This window comes from Euprymna scolopes, chromosome 18 (genome assembly GCF_053919585.1).
Source record: "Euprymna scolopes isolate OS-2025 chromosome 18, ASM5391958v1, whole genome shotgun sequence".
Taxonomy (NCBI): Eukaryota; Metazoa; Mollusca; class Cephalopoda; order Sepiida; family Sepiolidae; genus Euprymna; species Euprymna scolopes.
Genome location: NC_136499.1, coordinates 130,028,513 through 130,035,175, shown reverse-complemented (window position 1 = coordinate 130,035,175; position 6,663 = coordinate 130,028,513). Strand labels below are relative to the sequence as shown.

The 6,663-nt window shown below is 33.4% G+C and overlaps 1 protein-coding gene across 1 annotated transcript in view; it reads right to left on the bottom strand.

Moving 5' to 3' along the window:
- The window catches only part of LOC145297829 (mannan-binding lectin serine protease 1-like), a 366,663-nt gene extending 364,006 nt beyond the window's left edge, over positions 1-2,657 (bottom strand). The window contains exon 1 of the mRNA XM_080144156.1: positions 2,331-2,657. The gene's annotated coding sequence lies outside the window, so the exon portion shown is untranslated. The remainder of the gene's footprint in view (positions 1-2,330) is intronic.
- Positions 2,658-6,663: the final 4,006 nt, after the last annotated feature.

Genomic DNA, 6,663 nt, shown 5'->3' with positions numbered 1-6,663 from the left:
TTTTTATAGTTTTCAATTGAGGATTGATTATTCGTATTATTTGAGTTATTTTGCACAACGTTTTGGTCGATGTAACCGCCGACCTCCTTTAGGTGTATCTTCCATCATGATAATGCTCTTTCTCACACAGCGCTACTGATCAATATATATATATATATATATATATATATATATATATATATATATATATATATATATAATGAATGTGTCTGTGTATCTGTGTGTGTATGTCTGTCTGTGTACATTTTTCTTCGCAATAACTCTGTTAATTTTCAGTCAACAGGCTCGAAATTTGATATACAGGGTACTGAGATTTAGGAAAAATGATGTGATCGGTTTTCAGCCAGAAATGTCGCTGTTACGGGGTCAAAGTTCAACGATTTTACCTTTGAGAACTCTACCAAACTCTTCCGACAATTTTGCGTCTACACACTTGAAATTTTAGATATAGGTTCCTTGGACATGGATCTAACTTAATAACATGATTTGAGCTCAAAACAATAAATTTTAAGGGGTCATAATAGGGATCAAAGTTTAAAAAAATTGACCTCTGCGGTATCTACCTAATTACTCAATATCTGGTCTAAACATTTGAAATAAATAAAGGGTATTCAGAGATAGGGCAAGCTTTTTCATCGGTTTGGGTAGAAACTCTTTAGTTACCAATATATAAATGTATGTATGTATGTATGTATGTTTGCCTGTCTGCCAAAAACTTTCGACAGAGGTGACGGATTTTACGAAGATCACTATCGTTTTAAAGTTCGACCTTTTATACAATTATCGAAAATTTGGCTAAAAATATTAACATCTTCACCTTCAATTAGGCACTTTTCAACAGGGGGGGGTCGTTTTTTTTTTTCACCGATATTTTGAAAGATATCCTCTCCTTTCGATTGTGTAGCTTTAATGTAAACATAAATCACTTCAGGTTTGGCGGTGGTTATAACCGCAAAGACGTCAGGTTTGTTTTCCTGTTCTTTTCCTCTTTTGCGGTACGGGTTCGAGCCTGCCTTCCTACTACCACTTTTTCTTTTAAACATCCGGGCAATGCCGGGCTTAAATGCTAGTATATATATATATATATATATATATATATATATATATATATATATATATATATATTTCATATATATATATATATATACATATATATATTATTTTTGCATTTTTAAAATTTTACATATATATATATATTTATATATTTTACATATATAAATATATATATATATATTTTACATATATATATATATATATATTTACACACACACACACACACACATATATATATATATATATATATGTGTGTGTGTGTGTGTGTGTGTGTGTGTGTGTGTGTGTGTGTGTGTGTGTGTGTGTGTGTGTGTAAATTTTTTAAAAATGCAAAAATAAAAATAAAAAATGCAGTTTAAATTCCCGGAAGGAAAAAAAATTAACTTTAACCTATCGCACAGACTTAGCAGCTACATAATTTTTTGCTATCCAGAAAAGTATCAGTTTTATCAAAACATATTTGCTGATTCAATATATTTCTCATTCCGTGAATTTACACGGGTCCTTACGTTAAGCCATATAATATTCGTGCGTTATTACTAGGGCTATGACAACAGCATATTCTTTTCATTCTTTTGACTCTTGAGTGTGTATCCGTTGATATCTTATATGCTTTTATATAGACTGATGTGGTTCTCGGTTGATTAACTGTGTCTTACTGTGTCGGATATATACTCGAGAGTCAAAACAATGAAAAGAATATGCTGTTTTGTCATATCCCTAATTATCACCTTTCACGTACACTTATCAAATGGAATCGCCCGATTACGAATTATTGTGATTGCTGCTTAATTTCGTAAAACATTCCAATTTACCCATTTTAAAATAAATTGTGCCAAAATCAAACGATATTGTAATGTCGATTAAAACAGTAGAATTTTAAATAAATAAATTTAGTTAAAGAATATTTAGCTGACAATGTCAATTATCCGATAATCGCTGAAAAATCGAAAATTTAACCGAAAGATAAGTTACTCTTTTTTACCTACCTAGGTAAGTTTGGAGCGTTTTAACTTATTTTAAAGCGTCTATTAAAGTTGAAATGCATATAGTGCCTAGCGATTAAGTTAAAACGACAACAAAGATAGCGGACACGAGACAGTCATCTTTGGTGTCTCGAGAATCGCTCAAAATTTTAAAATAAACAAAAACATATTGGTAGAAATCCACCAAATAAATATCACCGTGGCATTTATTGGGTTGATTTTTAGTGAAACATGTTCCTGGTTGATGTAGAAAACGCCGTGGAATTTCCACGGGATGCAGGTAATACTCACAAAGTTTTCTGCGAAACGTAATCCTTCGATTGGAATCCATATTTGTCCGTTTGTGTGTGTGTGTTTTTTTTTCTTCTTTTTGTGTTGTTTTTTAAATAATTCTCGTGTAATTCCTCTAGACCAGTTTCTTTTTTTTTTTTTTTTTTGCAAAAAAAAAAAAATGACGAATCAAGTCTCAAGTCGGACTTAATTTAACTGCGTTCAACAACGAATCCAGTCGAAATGCTGACACGTTAACGGCTCGACAAAAAATGTTGTCGTGATTTCTGTTAAAATGACTTACGCTGTCATTCTTGTGTCGGTCGTCGTCGTCGTCAGCCCCAAACCATCTGGTGGGCAGTGTTGGGTTCTCAAGTGTCAGGGGGTCAACGTCACAGCTGTAATACGAAGGAATAAGAGGGCAACTTTCGCTAATAGGAGGAACGGATAAGAACGGGGGGGGGTAGGAAGAGAAGTTTAGTCAAATGGGTAAGTGCGCGTCTTTTGAAGTCATTATTTCCTTTTCTGTTTTGTCTTTTGCTTTTAAGATTGTATCCAGTCAGAAAGACAATTAAAAAGTGGAGGCTTTGTTTGAGAAGGTGTCTAATCTTGGATTGTAATATATATCCATTTAATGAGAGGTTGACATGGGTGGGATGAGGCGATAAAGAAAGGATGGTTGAAAGAGAAAAGGAGACCCTAAGAACGCGTAGAAAAAAGTAAGAAGGAAAGAAAAGAAAAGGGAGGAAAAGAAGGGGAGGAACAAGAAGCGTAAAGGGATTTGAAGGAGTATAAGAAATAAAATAACGAACGAAATGATGAACAGAAAAAATAAATGAGCAATAGGGAGAGGGGGAAAGGGTAATAGAAAGAAAGAAAGAAAAAAGAAAGAAAGAAAGAATAAAAAGAAAGAAAGGAGGGAAGTAAGAAAAGAAAACGAAATAAAAGAGGAAACAAAAATAAAGAGCAAGAAATAAAGATAAAAGGGGCACAAGAAATGAAAAAAGAAAGAAAGCGAAGGGGGGAGGGAAAACAAGAAGCAAAGAATGAAGGGAGGAAAGCGAGAAAATGGAAAAGAAAGAAAAAGGGGGAAGAAAAAAAGAAACAAACAAGAAGTAAACAAAGAGTCGGGAAGAAAGAGAAAGGAAAGAAAGAAAACGAAATACGAAAGAAACACACAAACAAAAAAAGGAAAAGAAAGAAATTCAGAAAAACGAAAGAAGGAAACAAGCGAAAAAGATTGAAAAAATGGAAAAAAAAAAGAAATAAAAAAAATTAATAAGAAAAGCAAAAGAAAAGAACGAACGAAAAAGAGCAACATCTGATCTCTCTCTCTCTCTCTCTCTCTCTCTATCTATCTCTCTCTCTCTCTCTCTATCTATCTATCTATCTTCCCATTTTCTTTTAACCCCCCCCCTCTCTCTCTCTCTCTCTCTCTCTCTATCTATCTATCTTCCCATTTTCTTTTCACCCCCCCCCTCTCTCTCTCTCTCTCTCTCTCTCTCTCTCTCTCTCTCTCTCTCTCTCTCTGTGGTTTTCGTGTGAGGTCATCATAGCCACCTGAAACACTCGTCAACGGGCGAAACACATAAAAATGAAGCAGACACTCTTCAAGGGAAGGGGGGGTCACCACGTTATTAATGATCGTTTCCGGACTATTTACAAATAATAGCAACAAGAAGAAGAAGAAGAAGAAGAAGAAGAAGAAGAAGAAGAAGAAGAAGAAGAAGAAGAAGAAGAAGAAGATGATGATGATGATGATGATGATGATGATGATGATGATGATTTCAACTTAGACGAAAAAGAAGATTTTATGTATTTTGTTCGTTATTTTCGTTTCATGAGTTTGTGGTCATTTAGCAATTTCATGATTTTGTCCTTTCAACAAATTGATAAAGAAATTTTGTGTTAAAATATCTAAAACATATACCTCGCTAGATTCAGCCACTCTGATGAGTCGTAGACGACGAAACACGTGTCAGTGGATAATTATATTTTAAAAATAATATATATGCCGCTCCCAATGTGGGGGTAACAAATTGGTCAAAGAGAAAATTATTCCCAACTCGCATTTAGGTAAAAATGCACTTTCGTAAATAATTGAATTCTTTCAAAACGCAAAAACAAAAAACAAACAACAAAAACAAAAAACAAACAACAAAAACAAAAAACAAACAACATCTAAATAAAAGATATACAATATTTGTTGAACTTTCGGAGCACAATTCAATATAATACTGATCTATATCATAAATTTTGTATTCTCTTGAGCTATAATATATATGAGCTCTATTATACTTAAAGTCCTAATCATTGAGCTAAATTTCATCTGTAATAATCACTTGTATCATCGAGGTTTGAAATATTTCATTTTTTAAATTGAATCAATGTCTTTTGCTTTCCTTATGATATACTCTTTAAACTTTCTTTTCAAACACGCACACACACATACACACACACGCGCCGCGCGCGCACACACAAACATACACACATACATATATCAATCAATCGATCAATCAATCAATAAGAGTTTTATCACTCAATGAGGAACCCCTCCCTGAACTTTAGCCATCTATCTCTGTACCGAGATATCCGCTGCCATGTTGGACCCATGTGTTTTATCAGGTCGTCCCTCCACCTCGTTCTTGGTCTTCCATTTGGCCTCTTATGTTCACGAGCTGTCCATTCGGTTGTCCTAGTGGACTATCTGTTGTCTTGTCAGGCTAATGCCCTACTCATCTGTGTTTGGATGTCTTAATTGCAGTATTGATGTCAATAATTCTTGTTTGTTGGCGGATTCAGATGTTTGTCTTTCTGTCTTATACAGTCATGCCCAACATTATCCTCTCCATCTTCCTTTGTGCCACTGCCAAGATTTCACTTTTGCGACTCGTCGATAATCACAGGTAGTATATATTCCTTGAGGATCTTTTCTTTGATTGCTTTTCGGCTTCCCATGATATTATCCACATTCCCAACAGCTGCCCACCCCAATGCATCTCTATCCAAGGGAGGAGATTTCCATCTTCCGACATTACGCTTCCTCCTCCAGATTTGACAGTTGGAACCACATAATTAGGATTAAATGCCTCTATTTTTTCTACGTCGAACAGAAACTACTCCAGGGGCGCGAAAAGTCTTATGAAAAAATTGTTACAATATTTAAATAAATGTTATGGATGTGTGTTCACGTAAAAAATTTCAATTGTTCCTTCCAAAGATTTGGAAATAGAAACTGTTAATTTACCTCAAAGTTATTTTCATCAACAATTTGGGCCAAATCATTAGGTGTCAAATTTTCAATTGGGGGGGGGGTGCAAATTCCAGTCTTTTTTTTTTCTTTTTTTTTTTCTTATTTTTTTGGTTGTTTTTTATTATTTTTTTTTTTTTTTTTGCAAATTCCAGTCTTTTTTTTTCTTTGCGTCCTTTTAATTCCGCTTCTAATAAACTTCTCTCTGTTCGAGCTGATATGTTTTTGTTTGCATTCTTCCTGTGTTCGACTCTTCTTCCTATCTGCTTTTTTCAAAGATCTGTCTTCCCTAGCGATCGTAGACTTTTCACGGCCTTGCCCTTTTCTGTATTTGAAAGAATTTGTTTCCTTGTATCTTTTAATCGTTGTTTGAACTCCCTTCCTGGAACATTCCACCTCCTGGCAATTTCTACTTGAGAATATCCTTCATCACATAAGGAAATGTGTGCCCTTTGAATCTCTGCTTGGGGATCATTTTCAATTAAATATACTATTATAGCACTGGAAAGAAATCAAATATTACCTGAAAAATAAGAAAGAACTGTTTGCATGACAATAAATCATTCTGAATATTTGAATGAATTTAGTACGAAACTAAAACTATTAAACTTTAAAGACAGAAAAATAACAACAATCTACTGTGCCTTAAATTATTATCTCAATGGCTATATATATATATATATATATATATATATATATATATATATATATATATATATATATATAGTCAAAGTGAAAATAATGCATTTATTTTCACTTTGACTTTCCATGTCTCACTGACTTTAGCAAATAGGGTGCATACCTTTATAAGTATTTGCTAATATTTTCTCTCCTCTGATGAGATGGTAGGCATCAAAACCCTATAGGTTAAGGAAATTAATTTTCTAAAGCATTCGTTGTTTTCCTTAGAATAATAAAAATTCTTTGCTATGAAACTCAACCACTTCATTTCATTTCAATGAGAGTTTTTTGAAATTCATTGATTTACAATTTTAATTTATTTGCTCTATCTTGCATATCGAGCAATTCTTGTTTAGATGGGATAACTTATAGAATATTGCTGCCAGTAATATTTTGTAAACCTACAATCTCACGTTTACATAA